Here is a 19,794-nt window from a genome sequence, read left to right as displayed (position 1 = left end):
GAAAAACCCAGACCAAATCTGTTAAGCTTTTGATGACCTTGCACAGGATGCCTACGCCCCTGTAGGTGTTTTCCTAGTCCTAGACCTGGCCTATACCCCATATTTTGCATAATCTGTTGAGACACCGGGGAATAGTCATTACTAAGAGTGAACCCCATGTCTTTCATCAGATCACGACCCCATAAAGAGATAGGTAAATCAAGTACATAAGGCTGAAAAGTGCCATTGTGTCCTTCTGGGTCCTTCCAAGATAGATATCTACAGCTGATTTGAGGGGCTTGGGCATATCCCAAACCTCTTAGTGATTGATCTGAGAGCTGCACCGGCCACCCCTTTGACCAGTCCTTTTGTGCAATTATACTATGATCTGCTCCAGTATCTAGCAATCCCAAAATTGATTTGCCTTCTATGGTTAAGTTTAAAGTAGGACGGTCATTCATATCTAAGGACAAATAAACAGAATTCCCTCCAGTAACTCCAATCTCATCACTTGTCCTTGAAAAGGAATCAGCAGGAAAGCGGGTATGCAGACTGGGTAGAATTAGCAATTGGGCAATCCGGTCTCCTGGGGAAATAGACACAATGCCCCTTGGAGCCTCCACCATAACCTTTATTGCCCCTACAGTATCAGGGCTAATGACTCCAGGAAAGACATGAAGACCTTGTAAAGTAGAGGATGCACGTCCAATTAGCAAACCTACAGTACCAGGCAGTAAAGGCCCTTTGAACTCAGTTTCCACCAATTGGACTCCCATCTTAGGTGTTAATACGAGTCTGGAGGTGGAACAGAGGTCCAATCCCGCGGCACCTGTAGTGGCTCTCTGCGTCTCATGGGATGGCATAGAGATGGCCATGTCTCGGGTTTGGGTGTGACATTCTCCATTGCCCCATATATTTGTGGGCCCTGGGGTCGGGGGCCCCTTCGGCCGTTTTTTGGCCCAGCTGAAATAGGCTGTCCATGGATGTCCCTCACTGATCTACACTCTTTTGCCCAATGCTTCCCCTTTTTACATTTTGGACATAGCCCCGGTTGACGAAGGCCATTGGAAGGGCCACCGTGAGGGGGTCCAGTAAAATTATCTTTTTTAGGACATTCACATCTGAAATGACCGGGTTGACCACAATGGAAGCATGTTCCGGCACCAGGATTGCCCCCTTTTGCCATCCGAAGGACAGCAGCTGCAAGACCTGCATTAGTTAAGGGTCCTCCAATCTCTCTACATACTTTCATCCATGCTTCTATGCCCTTATTTTTATAAGGAGTGATTGCCGCTTTACATTCCTTGGTGCATTGCTCAAAGACCAATTGCTTGATAAGGGGCATGGCTCTATCAGGATCCCCAAAAATCTTTCCAGCAGCATCCACCATCCTTGCTACAAAATCTGAAAAGGGTTCTGTAGGGCCTTGTAGAATCTTGGTCAAATTACCAGACACCTCTCCTCTATTTGGAAGCGACTTCCATGCCCGAATGCAAATGTTGTTAATTTGATCATATGCCTCAAGAGGAAATCCTGTCTGTTGATTTGCAAATCTACCCTGTCCCAAGAGCATATCCTTGTCCCAATGGGGGTGTCCCGCCGCATGGTTTTGGGCGGCCTGCTCTATTGCGCCCTCTAGCACGAATGCTCTCCAGTCCAAATATTTACCCGGGGAAACGCAAGCCCGAACAAGGCTAGCCCAATCAGAGGGAGTCATACAGTATCTAGACAGACTCTCCACCTGAGTCAGCGTGAAGGCGGCATCCACCCCATAAGTGCGTACAGACTCCGCCAGGGTCTTCACAATTTTAAAATCTAAGGGTTCATGGACTCTTCCCCTGTTGTCATCCTGAAAAACTGGATAAGCAAGACCCATCTCAGCGTGAACAGCCCTCCATGTTTGGGCATGGAAAGCTCTCCCCGAAATGCCCCCGCCATATGGCAGTGGATCCGGGGGATCGCTTTTCTTGAGCCCTTGTTTATCTTTGTTCCCTTCTCCTATAGCTAAACTCCCTAGCTGACGAGACAGCCTCCCGAGCTCTTCCTCCTCATCCTCCTCCTCCTCTGACCCACTTTCGCATGGGGGTGTACGCAGCGTACTGAGATTTGGATACAACCGTTTCCTCCCCTGTCTCATGCTCCGCACACTCCCATCCTCCCGAGTCACTTCACTTTCTGCCATCTCCGATTTTTCCTCATGTAATTGCTCTAAAACCTCCTGTCCTTTAGTAAGTGCTTCCTGACATCTGCCATCTGTAAGGCAACCACGGACCATTTTCCAAAGGGGTATCACCCCACCCTCTAATATGCCCTGCTCAGAAGCAAAGTCAAGATCTTTGCCTAATTTATCCCAACTAGGTACAGTAAGGCTGCCCGAAAATGCAAACCACGGTGCAGCGATATCTATCTTCTGTAAAAATCTCTGTAAAGTACTATGTTTCACTTCCAGACCCTTGGAACGTAACAGGCCATCTAGGGCCAGGAGAAGCGGACTTGAAGATGCGGCACCCATGACACAACAACAAAGGAAGCACAAAAAAAAGAAAGCGAAAGTAGAAGCGAAAGTACACAGTGCAGCTGCAATAAAATGTAAGGCTCTCTCTTTCATTACAGAGGAGCTGCCCCGCTTTGGTCGCGGATCCCACTTACTAGGGACTAACCCCGCTTTGATCGCGGATCCCACTTACCTGGGACTAACCGGTGCACCACCCCTGACTGTTGAAAGTTCTGGTTCCCGGGTTTCGGCACCACTTGTCGCGACCCCTTGCCCGCAAGGAAGGCGCAACTCGGGAATCTTCTTTCAACAGTTTATTCAGGCCCTTGATATTTCTTCTTCTCTCTCCCGGATGCCCCTCCCAGCCTTAATATAGCATCTCAAGCCCCAATGCAAAGCTGCCGCGTGGAGCTTTCTCACAGGGTGGTGAAAAATCATGTGCCAACTCTCCCAGATAAGGAGTTGTTTGTCACAGACCACAGCGGAGCCAGCGTCATCTTGTAATGGCGACCATAGTCTGCAGAAACGGCAGAAGCGGCTCACCACATCAAGCCACAGAGCAGAAGCACCAAATCAGCACCTCTGCAAAGCTGCAGAACACCAGACTACACTCCACTCCCATGCAGGTCACCAGACAGAGTTCTGGCCACAGCACAAGGAAATCTCAGCTCCCCCCACCTCATCAGACACCGCAACATGGGAAACAGATGGACTCCATCTTGGAAAACTTGTGGGCATGGCTATCAGCATGGATATGCGACTAAACAGGTACCTGGTTTCCAATTCCCCCCTCCCCCCCCAGCTGTGATAACTCAGTGCAGTGTCTATCCAACACAAAAACAGCTCTCAGTTGAACAGGAGCACAGTGCGACCAGGGCGCTGCCCACCTGGAGTGAACCAAGGGCTGAGAGCAAAAGGTCCCGCATTTGAGACCTAATAAGCAAGAGAGGGGAGGGGGTTAAAAACCAGGAGCAACACAAATATACCAAGGTTAGGGAGGCTCCAGGCAGGAGCTCAAGCCTTCTCACACTGGTTACCTCCACCACCCTGAGGGCAGAGACTCAAGCTTGGAATAGACAACTCCACCTACTGGAAGAGAAGAAAAGAGAATTCTAAGAGCATTTTTCTTTTTTGTTGTTTTGTTTTTGTTTTGTTTTGTTTGTCCTCTTTTCATCCATTTTATCCTCTTTCTTTCTCCTCAACCCTTCCCCCTCTGGTTCTCACAACCCCAACATATGTGAAACCAGTAAATTTGCATGAAATAGAACTTTAAGAACTGAGTCACCAGAATAATATTATATAGAGGAATTGCATAAGCCCCCCACACTTTTTTCTTTTTTTTACTTTTCTTTCTCTCTCTTTTTTCTCTTTTTATTTTTCTTTCTCCCTCTCTTCCTCTTTCAACTTCCTAATTTTTACTATTTTTACTTTGTGTAATTTTCTAAATATATATATATATATATATATATATATATATATGTGTGTGTGTGTGTGTGTGTGTGTGTGTGTGTGTTTGCTTTTATGCATTCTACTGTACTCCCACAAACTTGTCTATACTAAATTACCTCCTTCTATTCTCCTACTAACCATCTACATTAGAGTTCTCCTCCAAAGTTGCTAAGATATATTACCCTATACCCTCACATCTTTCCACCTAAACATAATGTCCTACACCCAACCCCAAGTTCCTATCTGCCACCAGAAACTGTACACCTTTTATGAAACTACTGACATATTTTAAATAATAAATGAATCCAAAATTTCTAGACAGAGACTAACTATAAATGTCATAATAACAAAAATTTGCTCATAGGTGATGTATTGTTAATATTGAGAACTGTTAACATTGTCCTTCCCCACAAAGAAGAGATCTTGAAACTACACAAGAGCACTACAAATCTATAGGGTAAAAACAATAACACCTCAGTCCCAGAGAGCTGGAAGGAAATATGAGCAACATGAAAAGACAAGGAAAGAAAGTACCACAAATAATTCAAGACAACATATCAGAAGAATGAACATCTACAGCAGAAAAAATGACAGATAAAGATTTCAGGATATACATGAATCAGACGTTTGGGAATCTCAAAGAGGACATTAGACAACAAATACAAACAGTGAAAGATCACTTTGACAATGAGTTACATAAACAAATCCAAGAAGCAAAAGATTACCTCTACAGGGAGATAGAGGTTAAAAAAAAACAGAAATCCTTGAAGTGAAATAATAAACCAAATTAAAAGCTCAAATGAGAGTATCACCAGCAGAGTAGACTACATAGAAGATAGGACATCAGACAATGAGGACAAAGTATATCATCTTGAAAAGAACGTAGACAGCACAGCGAGACTGATAAGAAACCACAAGCAGAACATCCAAGAAATATGGGATAGCATAAAAAGACCAAATTTAAGAGTTATTGGGATAGAGGAAGGCATAGAGGTCCAAACCAAAGGAATGAACAAACTGTTCAATGAAATAATATCAGAAAACTCTCCAGACATGAAGAATGAAATATAAATCCAAATCCAAGAAGCCTAGAGATGCCAAATGTGCAAAATCACAACAGACCCACACCAAGACATATGATAATGAAAATGCCCAACATACAGAAAAAGGAGAGAATTTTAAAAGCCACAATAGAAAGAAATATTACATATATGGGTAAACCAATTAGGATAATGGCAGATTGTTCAACACAAACCCTGAAAGCTAGAAGATCCTGAAACAACATATTTCAAACTCTCAAAGATAATTGGTTCCAAAGAAGAATCTTGTATCCAGGAAAATTAAGCTTCAAATTCGAAGATTACATTTAAAAAAAAAAAAAAACCTTCCATGATAAATAAAAGTTAAAAGAATTTACAGCTAGAAAAGTGACACAAAAACTTCCTTGGCAAAATATTTCATGAAGAGGAAATTATAAACAACAATGAAAACAAGCAGAGGGAGGTAGTACACTAAAAGAAAAACTAATCAAAGAGGAAAACCAAGTAAAGTTAAATAACAAAAATAAACAAATATGGCTGGAAATAAAAAACACATCTCAATAGTAACACTAAATGTTTTTTTATTGCTTGTTCAAAACATTACAAAGCTCTTGACATATCATATTTCATACATTAGATTCAAGTGGGTTATGAACTCCCATTTTTACCCCAAATACAGATTGCAGAATCACATCGGTTACACATCCACATTTTTACATAATGCCATATTAGTAGCTGTTGTATTCTGCTACCTTTCCTATCCTCTACTATCCCCCCTCCCCTCCCCTCCCATCTTCTCTCTCTACCCGATCTGCTGTAATTTAATTCTCTCCCTTGTTTGTTTTCCCTTTCCCCTCACAACCTCTTATATGTAATTTTGTATAACACTGAGGGTCTCCTTCCATTTCCATGCAATTTCCCTTTTCTCTCCCTTTCCCTCCCACCTCATGTCTCTGTTTAATGTTAATCTTTTCCTCCTGCTCTTTCTCACTGCTCTGTTCTTAGTTGCTCTCATTATATCAAAGAAGACATTTGGCATGGAATGGCTAGCTTCACTTGGCATAATCTGCTCTAGTGCCATCCATTTCCCTGCAAATTCCATGATTTTGTCATTTTTTAGTGCTGCGTAATACTTCATTGTGTATAAATGCCACATTTTTTTATCCATTAATCTATTGAGGGGCATCTAGGTTGGTTCCACAATCTAGCTATTGTGAATTGTGCTGCTATGAACATTGATGTGGCAGTATCCCTATAGTACGCTCTTTTAAGGTCTTCAGGGAATAGTCCAAGAAGGGCGATAGCTGGGTCAAATGGTGGTTCCATTCCCATCTTTCCCAGGAATCTCCATACTGCTGTCCAAATTGGCCGCACCAATTTGCAGACCCATCAGCAATGTACAAGTATACCCTTTTCCCCACATCCTCGCCAGCACTTGTTGTTTGACTTCATAATGGCTGTCAATCTTACTGGAGTGAGATGGTATCTTAGGGTGGTTTTGATTTGCATTTCTCTGACTGCTAGAGATGGTGAGCCTTTTTTCATGTACTTGTTGATTGATTGTATGTCCTCCTCTGAGAAGTGTCTGTTCAGGTCCTTGGCCCATTTGTTGATGGGGTTATTTGTTATCTTATTATTTAATTTTTGAGTTGTTTGTATATTCTGGATATTTGGGCTCAATCTGAAGTGTGAGGAGTAAAAATTTGTTCCCATGATGTAGGCTCCCTATTTACCTCTCTTATTGTTTCTCTTGCTGAGAAAAAAACTTTTTAGTTTAAGTAAGTCCCGTTTGTTGATTCTTGTTATTAACTCTTGTGCTATGGGTGTCCTATTAAGGAATTTGGAGCCCCGACCCCACAATATGTAGATCAGAGCCAACTTTTTCTTCTATCAGACGCAGAGTCTTTGATTTGATATCAAGCTCCTTGATCCATTTTGAGTTAACTTTTGTGCATGGTGAGAGAAGGGGATTCAGTTTCATTTTGTTGCATATGGATTTCCAGTTTTCCCAGCACCATTTGTTGAAGATGCTATCCTTTCTCCATTGCATGCTTTTAGCCCCTTTATCAAATATAAGATAGTTGTAACTTTGTGGATTGGTCTCTGTGTCCTCTATTTTGGACCATTGGTCCACCCGCCTGTTTTGATACCAGTACCATGCTGTTTTTGTTACTATTGCTCTGTAGTATAGTTTGAAATCTGGTATCGCTATACTTCCTGATTCACACTTCCTGCTTAGAGTTGCTTTTGCTATTCTGAGTCTTTTATTTTTTCATATGAATTTCATTATTGCTTTATCTATTTCTACAAGAAATGCCATTGGGATTTTGATTGGCATTGCATTAAACCTATAGAGAACTTTTGGTAATATCACCATTTTGTTGATGTTAGTTCTGCCTATCCATGAACAGGGTATATTTTTCCATCTTCTAAGATCTTCTTCTGTTTCTCTCTTTAAGGTTCTGTAGTTTTCATTGTATAAATCTTTCACCTCTTAGGTTGATTCCCAAGTATTTTTTTTTTGAGGATATTGTGAATGGGGTGTTTTTCCTCATTTCTGTTTCAGAAGTTTTGTCACTGATATACAGAAATGCCTTTGATTTATGCGTGTTCATTTTATATCCTGCCACTTTTCTGAATTCATTTATTAGTTCTAGTAGTTTCTTTGTAGACCCTTTTGGGTCTTCTAGGTATAGAATCTCATGTCATCTGCAAATAGTGATAATTTAAGTTCTTCTTTTCCTATTTTTATGCCTTTAATTTCTTTTGTCTGTCTAATTGCTCTGGCCAGAGTTTTGAGAACTATATTGAATAGAAGTGGTGATAGAGGGCATCCCTGTCTTGTTCCAGATTTTAGAGGGAATGCCTTCAGTTTTTCTCCATTTAGAATGATGCTAGCCTGAGGCTTAGCATATATAGCTTTTATAATGTTGAGGTAAGTTCCTGTTATCCCTAGTTTTTCTAGTGTTTTGAACATAAAGGGATGCTGTACTTTGTCGAATGCTTTTTCTGCATCTATTGAGATGATCATGTGGTTCTTATCATTAAGTCTATTGATGTGGTGAATAACATTTATTGATTTCCATATATTGAACCAGCCTTGCATCCCAGGGATGAATCCTACTTGATCATGGTGCACAATTTTTTTGATATGCTTTTGTATTCGATGCACCAGGATTTTATTGAGGATTTTTGCATCTAGGTTCATTAGAGATATTGGTCTGTAGTTTTCTTTCTTTGAAGTGTCTTTGTCTGGTTTCAGGATCAGGGTGATGTTGGCCTCATAGAATGAATTTGGAAGAGCTCCTTCTTTTTCTATTTCTTGAAATAACTTGAAAAGTATTGGTATTAATTCTTCTTTGAAGAATTAAAGAAGAGGAATTGAAATACAGCTCCCAAAACTCCACTGTATAACCAGGGCTTTTCTTGGTTGGTAGTCTTTTGAGGGCTTCTTCTATTTCCTCCTTTGTTATTGGTCTGTTTAAATTGTGTGTAGCTTCCTGACTCAATCTGGGCAAATCATGTGACTTCAGAAATTTATTGATATCTTCACTATCTTCTATTTTATTGGAATATGGGGTTTCAAAATAATCTCTAATTATCTTCTGTATTTCTGTAGTGTCCATTGTGATTTTACCTTTTTCATCCCGTATGTTAGTAATTTGAGTTCTCTCTCTTCTTCTCTTCATTAGCATGGCTAAGGGTCTGTCGATCTTATTTTTCGAAGAACCAACTTTTAGTTTTATCAATTTTTCAATGGTTTTTTTGTTTCAATTTCATTGATTTCTGCTCTGATTTTAATTATTTCTTGTCTTCTACTACATTTGCTGTTGTTTTGCTCTTCCTTTTCTAGGGTTTTGAGATGAAATGTGAGTTCATTTATTTGTTGGTTTTTCCTTTTTTTGAGGAATGAACTCCAGGAAATGAATTTCCCTCTTAAAACTGCTTTCATTGTGTCCCATAGATTCCGATATGTTGTGTCTGTATTGTTGTTTATCTCTAAGAATTTTTTGATTTCCTCCTTTATATCTTCTGTAACCCATTGATCATTCAGTAACATATTTTTCATTTTCCAGGTGATGCAGGATTTTTCCTTCCTTCTTTTATCATTGATTTCCAGTTTCATTCCATTATGATCAGATAATATTCATGGTATTATCTCCACACCTTTGTATTTACTAAGAGTTGCCCTATGGCATAATATATGGTCTATCTTTGAGTAGGATCAATGTGTTGCTGAGAAGAACATGTATCCACTTGATGATGGTTGATATATTCTATATATGTTGGTTAAGTCTAGGTTATTGATTGTGTTATTGAGTTCTATAGTTTCTTTATTCAGCTTTTGTCTGGAGGATCTGTCTAATGGAGAGAGCAGTGTGTTGAAGCCACCCATAATTATTGTGTTGTGGTCTATTTGACTCTTGAACTTGAGGAGAGTTTGTTTTATGAACGTTGCAGCACCATTGTTTGGTTTATACATATTGATAATTGTTATGTCTTGTTGGTGAATGGTTCCTTTTAACAGTATATAGTGTCCTTCTTTATCCCTTTTGATTAACTTAGGTTTGAAGTTGATTTTATTCGATATGAGTGTGGTCACTCCTGCTTGCTTCCAAGGGCCATGTGAGTGGTATGATTTTTCCCAACCTTTCACCTTCAGCCTGTGTATGTCTTTTCCTATCATATGAGCCTCCTGGAAGCAGCATATTGTTGGATCTGTTTTTTTTAATCCAGGTTACTAGCCTATGTCTCTTGATTGGTGAATTTAAGCCATTAACATTTAGGGTTACTATTGATAAATAGTTTGTACTTCCAGTCATGTTTATTTATTTATTTATTTTAATTTGGCTAGTTTTTCCTCTGGTTATTTTTCTCCCCCTTTACTGAGATACCTCCCACTGTTAGTTTTGGGAGCTGTATTTCAATTCCTTTTCTTGTAGTATTTTGCTCAAAATGCCTTGCAGTGCTGGTTTTCTGGCTGCGAATTCTTTTAATTTTTGTTTATCCTGAAATATTTTAATTTCATTGTCAAATCTGAAGCTTAATTTTGCTGGATACAGTATTCTTGGTTGGAATCCTTTATTTTTCAGCGTTTGAAATACGTTGTTCCAGGATCTCCTCGCTTTCAAAGTCTGTGATGAAAAATCAGCCATTAACCTAATTGTTTTACCCCTGAATGTAATCTGCCTCCTTTCTCTTGTAGCTTTTAATATTCTCTTCTTGTTCTGTATGTTGGATATCTTCATAATTATGTGTCTTGGAGTTGGTCTATTACAGTTTTGTATGTTTGGGGTCCTGTAGGCTTCCAGGATTTGGCAATCCATTCCATCTTTCATATCTTGGAAGTTTTCTAAGATTATTTCATTCAACAGATTGTTCATTCCTTTGGTTTGAATCTCTATACCTTCTTCTATCCCAATGACTCTCAACTTTGGTTTTTTTATGACATCCCGTATCTCTTGTATGGATTGCTCGTGATTTTTTAACATCTTTTCTGTGTTGACTATATTCTTTTCGAGTTGATAAACTTTGTCTTCATTATCTGATGTTCTGACTTCTATTTGATCTAGTCTGTTTGTAATATTCTCGTTTGAGTTTTTAATTTGGTTTATGGTTTCCTGCATTTCTAGGATTACTGTTTGGTTTTTTTTTTAATCTCTACCTCTTGGTAGAGTTCCTTCTTTGCAATTTGAATTTGCTTATGCAATTCGTTTTCAATGTATTCTTTCATTGTTTCGACTTGCTGTCTCATGACTTCTCTAAGATTCCATTCCATCTGAGTCAGGTATGCCTTGAGTTCTTTCTCTGTCCATTTTTCTGATGCCTCTAGGTTCTCCTGTAGATTTAAGTTGTCCTGCATTGTTTGTATTCCTTTTTTGCCTTGTTTTTTCATGGTGTTCACGTTACTTTCTAACTCTGTTTAACTGCTGTGTTTCTGTTTTCTCCTATAAATTTGTTTTGGTTTTGTATATCTCTGTGGTCTCTCCTTTGTGGTGAGAGACTATACATAAAAATGTTGGGCTTTATTGTACTTTAAAGCTGCTTCATTCAATTCATACAAGGCTTCCAGGTTCTATATACATATAGTGATTTGTTGTTTGGTCTTAGGACTTTATGTTTAGGTTAGGTGCTATGATGGTATCAGGGTTAGTATGTCATGGCTACTTTGGAAGGTTGCTCTACTGAAGGGGGATATTAACAGGCGATTGGATCAGGGTGTTTGGTAATAGCTAGTTATTTAGGAGCCCTATAGACAATCTCAAAACATTCACCTATTTGCATTTAGACAATTACACATAATAGAAGACGTAATGCTTGGGATGAAAGTTGGGGGATAGGTGAAGGAAGGTGCTCTTAAAAAGAAAGAAGGAGAGAGAGATAGATAGAATAGAGGAGAATGGAAAGAACAATAAAACTTGAAAAGGGAAAGAAAGAAAGAAAGAAAGAAGGAAAAGGGGAGAAAATAAAATTAAAAAATAAAAAATAAATTTTAAAAAAATGAGGTCTTAGAGATCCATTTTCTTCTCTTCCAGTAGGCAGAGCTGTGCCCTCCGAGCCGAGCTTCTGCCCTCTATGTGCCGACAGCATTCCCTGTAGGGCGGCTCCTGGGAGTCTCTGAATCCTGTTAGTCCAGAGCTGTTTCACTTCTCCGGCCCTTCCCCCCTTCCTCCTGCCAGCCAGCCAGGTCCTGCTCACTGGAGGCGGTTCCCCAAGGATCTGGTTACACTTGCAGCCCCACCGCGTGCCCTATTTCCTAAACAACTGAGTACTCTCTCTGTCATTCATCTAAGCCCCAGTGCTGTGGAGCAGTGATCTGGGAACCAACAATTTAGTTTTTCCAGACCCCTTTGGTGGGCACGCCCTCGGAAACTGGCGGCTAAGACCTTGGGTATCGCCGCTGGTGGTAAGGGGAGTTGGGGATCAAGAATCCCCTCTGCTTCCCTCGGCCCCTACCATCACATCCACGCCGCTGGTGGTAGGGGGAGTTGGGGGTCAGAAGTGCCCTCTGCTTCCCTCTGCCCCTACAGTCACGCCCACTCCATTGGCAGTTGGGGGAGTTGGGGGTGGGGAGTCTTCTCTGCTTCCCTCTGCCTCTACAGTCACACCCATGGAGAGATTTTTGAGGTTTCCCGGCTGTTTGTATCTGGTGGTGGTGGGAGTCACACACCTGCTAAAGTGGATTCCGCTGGGAAGGAATCTCATCGGCCGAACTCTGGTGACATCACCTCTCTGCTATGGCAGACCCCAGGCTCCTTGCCGGAGTGTCTGAAGGGAAGGGGTGGGGCTGGCTTGTCTCTGGTCTGACCCAATCTCCGTTGGTTTTGGTTCCCGGTTAGCTATTTCATGAAGTCTTGGTTAGAGTCACTTCGCTGTGCCTGCTGAGCCGCGCCTCGGAGGCCATTCGCTGAGCTGCGTGGGTGGCAGCCGTTCGCAGAGCCGGGCAGGCGAAGTCAAGGATTTTGAATGGAAGTATTATCTGAGTTAGTCAAGGTTATCCCAATGGTCTTTATGAGAGAAAGCTGAGAGGGTGCCAGTCAGAGTGGAGCTGTAACCACAGAAGCAGATATTGTACTGATGCTTTCTGAAGATGAAAAAAGTGAACCATAGCTAACGACTGCACCTTCATTTTATGCTCTAAGCCCCACTCAGGACTTTTGACCTCCAGAACTATGAGATAATGCATTAATATTTTATGCCATGAAACTCTGTTAATTTTCTTGGGTTTTTTTATTGATTTAAAAAAAATGACAGCAGAATACATTACAATTCTTATTACACATATACAGCACAATTTTTCATATCTCTGGTTGTAAATAAGTGTGTTGACACCAATTTGTGTCTTCATACATGTACTTTGGATAATGATGTCTATCACATTCCATGATCCTTGCTAACCCCCTGCCCCCTCCTTTTCCCTCCCACCCTTCTGCCCTACCTAGAGTTTGTCTATTCCTCCCATGCTCCCCCTCCCTACCCCACTATGAATCAGCCTCCTTATATCAGAGAAAACATTTGGCATTTGTTCTTTGGGGATTGGCTGACTTCACTTAGCATTATCTTCTCTAACACCATCCACTAACTTGCAAATGCCATGATTTTATTCTCTTTTATTGCTGAGTAAAATTCCATTGTGTATATATGCCACATTTTTTATTCATTCATCTACTAGAATTCATAATAGCTAATTCACAATAGCTAAACTGTGAAGCCAAACTAGAAGGGCATCTAGTTTGGCTCCACAGTTTAGCTATTGTGAATTGTGCTGCTATAAACATTGATGTGGCTGTGTTCCTGTAATATGCTGATTTTTAAGTCCTTTAGGTATAGACCGAGGAGAATAATAGCTGGGTCAAATTGATGGTTCCATTCCCAGATTTCCAAGGAATCTTCATACTGCTCTCCATATTGGCCACACCAATTTGCAGTCCCACCAGCAATGTATGAGTGTACCTTTTTCCCCACATCCTCACCAACACTTATTGATGTTTCTCTTTATAATAGCTGCCATTCTGACTGGAGTGAGATAATATCTTACAATAGTTTTGATTTGCATTTCTCTAATTGCTAGAGATGATGAACATTTTTTCACATATTTGTTGACTGATTGTATATCCTCTTCTGAGAAGTGTCTGTTCAGGTCCTTGGCCCATTTGTTGATTGGATTTTTTGGGGGTTTTTTTTTGTTTCGTTTTGTTTTTTTTTTGTTGTTGTTTTTTTGTTTTTTTTTTTTTTTTTGGTGCTTAGCTTAATTCACAATAGCTAAACTGTGGAGCCAACTTAGATGCCCTTCACTAGATGAATGAATAAAAAAGTGTAGCATATATACACAATGGAATTTTACTCGGCAATAAAAGAGAATAAAATCATGGCATTTGCAAGTAAGTGGATTGCGTTGGAAAAGACAATGTTAAGTGAAGTTAGCCAATCCCCCAAAAACAAATGCCACATGTTTTCTATAATATAAGGAGGCTGACTCATAGTGTGGTAGGGAGGGGGAGCATGGGAGGAATAGACAAACTCTAGATAGGGCAGAGGGGTGGGAGGGAAAAGGAGAGGGAAGGGGATTAGCAAGGATTGTGGAATGTGGTAGACATCATTATCCAAAGTACATGTATGAAGACATGAATTGGTGTCAACATACTTTATATATACCCTGAGATATGAAAAATTATGCTGTATATGTGTAATAAGAATTGTAATGCATTCTGCTGTCATTTTTTTAAAATCAATTTTTAAAAAAGAATGTGATAATGAAGGAAATGGAAACTGGCCACTTCTCTTTTCTCCAGTCTTTAGGTGAGAATCAAAGCAGAGTGACCTTGGTTGTAAGGCTTAAGAATGTACTCATAAAATATTTGAAAATATTTACCTGTGGAATGGGCATGCAACCTATCTTATATATTTCCCCTGCTTGTAGACATGGTGCAGTCCTCCATTGTATCCCAGCCTACCCCTGCTGAGGAGCACATGAGTAATAAAATGTCTCAAACTTCTCTATTGAGTTCTATAAGTTCTTTCCTTGGGATCAGTAAACAATATCCTTGGGGCATTTGCAGCCCTGGGATTAAACATGGTGCAATCAGCTAGCCATACTGAAATGAACAAAATCTTAATATTCTGTGAATCAAATTAACCTTCAACTTTTCTGTGTTACCCCAGGATTCAAAGGTACCCTACCAAAGGTAGGCTTCCAGGTTGTGGAGCACTTTTTCAAGAGCTGTAATCTTAGCTGTATGTGTATTGTGTTACTGGAGATTGAACCCAAGCCCTCACACACACACTGGGCAAGTGCTGTATCACTGAGTTATATCTCCAACACTTTTTATTATTTGAGACAGGGTCTCACTAGGCTAGCCTCAAACTTATAATCCTCATGCCTCAGCCTCCTAAGTAGCTGGGATTTATAGAAGTAACCTAGTTTTTTGACCCACTGCTAATTTTCCAAGACTTTGGTTCATTTCTGCCCCAGTACAGTCTCTACCCTTCAATAAAGCCTGGGTTTTGCCAGGTGCTATGGTTCATGCTTATAATCCCAGTGGCTTGGGAGGCTGAGGCTGGAGGATCACAAGTTCAAAGCCAGTCTCAGCAATTTAGCAAGGCCCTAAGCTACTTAGCAATACCCTGTCTCAAAATAAAATTCAAAAAATTAAAGGGTTAGGAATTGACTCAGTGGTTATACCCCACTAGGTTCAATTCCTGGTACCAAAAAAAGAAAGAAAGAAGGAAAGCCAGCCTGGGTCATAATATCTACCTGCTTTTTGAGTCCTCACTGCCATGCTCCACTACTCTTGCCAGCCTACCTTCCTTTGGAAACCCTGTTGCTGACCATTAAAAATGATTAACCTGAATTCCCTTCCACACTTTTGACAGTTTGCCTGATTCTGCTCAATCTCCCAAAGCAAAACTGCCACAAGAGACTGTTCCTATATCAGGTCCTGATGCACCCTGGTCTTCCTCTGCTTCCTACCCCCTTAAGTATGTCTTACACCAATGTCACAGGAATAATATACCTGGACCCTTACCTTGTGCCCAGAATGTACCTGAACCAAAATTGTGAGGCTAGAGAAATTGGCCCACAGAACTTCACAGCAACTTTGTTCTTCACCCTGACTTTTCTCCTGCCCTGACTGCCTTTTGTACAACCCTAAGCCTTCAAGATTAAGGTCTGATTTGCTAATGTTTGCTAAGAAAGTAATGTCTAAGATCAGAAACTTGATTCTGTTTTTTAATCTCTGTTATAGTTAATTCATTCTTGACATAGAAAACTGGAAAGTTCCTGGATGAGATGTTCTCATTTCTTTGTAATTCTTCCAAGGAAGCAGTAAAGATTAATTAATAATCCCTTTTCCCTCTAAAACACTTTTTAAAATAATGAAATATATTTTTTAATTTTTGGAAGGCATCTCCAAAGTCTCTCCTAGACCCTTATGATATGTGTTATTCAGAGAGCTCAGTGTTTCAAGTAACTGCAGAGCAACACCAAAGCCTCAGATGGATAGATTGAACCCAGCTACATGGGAGGCTGAAACAGATGCTGGAGTCTAGGAGTTCAAGGCCAGACTAGGCAACCTAGCAAGATCCTGACTCAAAAAAAAAAGAAGAACCAAACCTTAATTATTAAGCTTCACTTCACATGGTCTTAGGGGATTGTGGGTCTGGGAACCTATTTCATTTTTTTCTGCCAAAGAATTATACAGAAGCTGATCAAATATTGACACCCCAGTAGCACAATGTGGGCTAGAAACTTATACTTTTGTAGTATCTATATGTCATTTGGAAATATTTAAGTTTTAACCCGAGGATTTAGATAAGCATTTTGAGGGGGAAAAAAAACAGAAGACACATCACCTAGAGTTGCAGGCCTACCCACAGGTAGGGAATACTGCATACAGGATGTGTATATTGTAATCTAAATATGTTGAATCTCTATACTATTGAGAATGGGTGTGAAAGTATATTGAAGTATCTATTTTGCGTCTTATATAAAACCAAAAAAAAAATTAATATGAATTTTTTTAAAACCCACATTAAAAACTTTAAAAAAGAACACAAATATAGAATTGGGCAAATATGTGTTAGATAAAAGCAAAAATTAAAGAGTAAGAGTGGCACTATTAATTACAGATAAAGTCAAAATTAAATCAACGCAAAGCATTAATCACAGGTAAATATTTTACAATGTAATAAAAAGATTCATGGAACTTGATAACGTTTATGAAACCTTAAGCAAAAACAGAAACAATAAATTATGTATGACAAAGAATCACAAAGCATTTTTTAAAAACTTAATTAAATAAATGTCTTAATAGATATGAATATATACTTCTTAAAATTTAATAAAGTAGTTCATGATAAGTGTTTTGCTTAAATAATGAAAAATGAATACAATGAAATAATAAAAATGTATACAATGAAGAACTATATACATATAAATGTATATTTTCTTCCTTTTAAATAGAGAATACATCCTCTTTTATGCCCAAGGAACAATTACAAATATTGGCCATTTTCTTGGATTACAGCAAAGACTCAAAATTGATTTCATAGGGTTTATTTTCTCACAGCCTCTGATCACAAAGTCAAACATTAGAAATCCAAAACCTAAGTTGTAAAAAGAAATGTTCAGCTGATAAATTAAAAAGAATGCCCTTCATAATTACCATATCAAAGTTAAAATTGAAGCCAAATTATTTATAAATTAAAGAAAACATATCCCTCCTCTCTTTGCCATTGATTCCTACTTCCCAATGCAAATGCAAGTTGAGCATCCCTAGTCTGAATTCCTAAATGCCCCAAAATCCAAAACATTTTGAGCATTGTTATGATGTCACAAGAAGAAACTACACAGCCATAAAACTTTGTTTATGCACAAAACCATTTAAAATATTGCTAAAAAATTAATCTTTGAGATAATTGGTAAAAATGCATGAAGCAAATTTGTGTTTAGATTTTGGGTCTTATCCACAAGATCTGTACATTCAAATATTCCAATATCCAAAAGAATATGAAGTCTGAAACACTTCTGATCCAAAACCTGTATCAATCATAATAAATAAATAGAAGAGGAATGGCTGAGTAGTTAATGTTTTAGGAAATTTACAAACTCTCCTCCAAGTTAGTCATATTGTATGTATTTCTTGGTGGGTTTCCTATCCAAATTTCTTGCCCCTTAAAAACTAAATAGTTTTCCTTAAAAGAAGAGAAAGTCAACAAATAAATGACCTCACATTACATCTCAAAGCCCTAGAAAAAGAAGAATAAATCAGCAGCAAAAACAGTAGAAGGCAAGAAATAATTAAAATTAGAGCTGAAATCAATGAAATAAACACAAAAGAAACAATTGAAAAAACTGACAAAACAAAAAGTTGGTTCTTTGAAAAAATAAATAAAATTGACTGACCCTTATCCACGCTAACAAAGAGAAGGAGAGAGAGAACTCAAATTACCAGTATACGTGATGAAAAAGGTAATATCAAAACAGACACTACAGAAATACACAGGATAATTAGAAATTATTTTGAAATCTGATACTCCAATAAAATAGAAGACATTGAAGACATCAACAAATTTCTTAAGTCATACGATATGCCCAGATTGAGTCAGGAAGATATACACAATTTAAACAGATCAATATCAAGTGAGGAAATAGAAGATTCCATCAGAAGCTTACCAACCAAGAAAAGCCCAGGACCAGATGAATACAGCCAAGTTCTATGAGACTTTTAAAAAAGAACTGATACCCAATACTCTTCAATTTATTTCAGGAAATAGAAAAAGAGGCAGTAATTCCAAACTCATTCTATGAGGCCAATATCACCGTGATCCCAAAATCAGGCAAGACACATCAAAGAAAAAAACTTCAGACCAATATCTCCAATGAACATAGATGCAAAAATTCTCAATGAAACTCTGGCAGATCAAATACAAAAACATATCAAAAAATAGTGCATCATGATCAAATGGGATTCATTCCAGGGATACAAGTTTGGTTCAACATACAGAAATCAATAAAGGTAATTCATCACATCAATAGACTTAAAGATAAGAATCATATGATCATCTCAATAGACACAGAAAAAGCATTTGACAAAATACAGCACCCCTTTATGTTCAAAACACTATACAATCTAGGGATAACAGGAACATATCTCAACATTGTAAAAGCTATCCATGCTAAGCCTCATGCCAATATCATTCTAAATACAGAAAAATCGAAGGCATTCCCTCTAAAAACTGTAACAAGACAGGGATGCCCTCTTTCACTACTTCTATTCAACATAGTTCTTGAAATACTGGCCAGAGCAATTAGACAGATGAAAGAAATTAAAGGAATAAGTATAGGAAAAGAAGAACTTAAATTAGCACTCTTTGCTGATGATATGATTCTATACCTAGAAGACCCAAAAACATCAATCAGAAAACTTCTAGAACTAGTAAATGAATTCAGCAAAGTGGCAGGATATAAAATCAATACCCGTAAATCAAAGGCATTTCTGTATATCAGTGACAAATCCTCTGAGAAGGAAATGAGGAAAACTACCCCATTCACAATAACCTCAAAAAAAAGATACTTGGGAATCAACTTGATGAAAGAGGCGAAAGATCTATAAAATGAAAACTACAGAACCCTAAAGAGAGAAATCAAAGAAGACCTTAGAAGATGGAAAGCTCTGGGCTGGGGATGTGGCTCAAGCAGTAATGTGCTCACCTGGCATGCGCAGGGTGCTGGGTTTGATCCTCAGCACCACATAAACTAAAGATGTTGTGTCCACTGAAAACTGAAAAATAAATATTAAAATTTCTCTCTTTCTCTCTCTCTCTTTCTCTCTCTCTTTCTCTCTCTCTCTCTCCTCTCTCTCTCTCTTTAAAAAAAAAGATGGAAAGCTCTACCTTGCTCTTGGATAGGCAGAATTAATATTATCAAAATGACCATACTACCAAAAGCACTATACAGATTTAATGCAATTCCAATCAAAATCCCAATGGCATTCCTCATAGAAATAAAAAAATCAATCATGAAATTCATCTGGAAACATAAGAGACCCAGAATAGCTAAAGCAATCCTTATCAGGAAGGGTGAAGCAGGTAACATTGCTATACCAGACCTTAAACTATACTACAGAGCAATAGTTACAAGAACAGCATGGTATTGGCACAAAAACAGACTGGTAGACCAATGGTACTGAATAGAAGACACAGAGACTAACCCACAAAATTACAATTATCTTATATTAGACAAAGGTGTCAAAAAATGCACTGGAGAAAAGATAGCATCTTCAACAAATGGTGCTGGCAAAACTGGAAATCCATATGCAACAAAATAAAATT

General features: G+C 38.8%; 1 protein-coding gene across 5 annotated transcripts in view; it reads left to right on the top strand.

The window, feature by feature from the left end:
* Prop1 (PROP paired-like homeobox 1) overlaps window positions 1–19,794 on the top strand; it is a 54,402-nt gene that overhangs the window by 15,827 nt on the left and 18,781 nt on the right. Inside the window, exons 3-4 of one of the 5 annotated variants that reach the window (XR_009228030.1) lie at window positions 2,429–2,568; window positions 2,839–3,895. The exons of the other annotated variants lie outside the window; for them this stretch is intronic. The gene's annotated coding sequence lies outside the window, so the exon portion shown is untranslated. Of the gene's footprint in view, window positions 1–2,428; window positions 2,569–2,838; window positions 3,896–19,794 lie in introns of those variants that run through there. 5 annotated transcript variants of the gene reach the window in all.

The sequence above is a fragment of the Marmota monax genome, unplaced genomic scaffold (genome assembly GCF_021218885.2).
Source record: "Marmota monax isolate L192 unplaced genomic scaffold, Marmota_monax_Labrador192_F-V1.1 WCK01_AAM20220418_F8-fsc00263, whole genome shotgun sequence".
Classification (NCBI taxonomy): domain Eukaryota; kingdom Metazoa; phylum Chordata; class Mammalia; order Rodentia; family Sciuridae; genus Marmota; species Marmota monax.
Note: the sequence above shows the minus strand (reverse complement) of the source record. Positions and strands in the feature narration are given on the sequence as shown.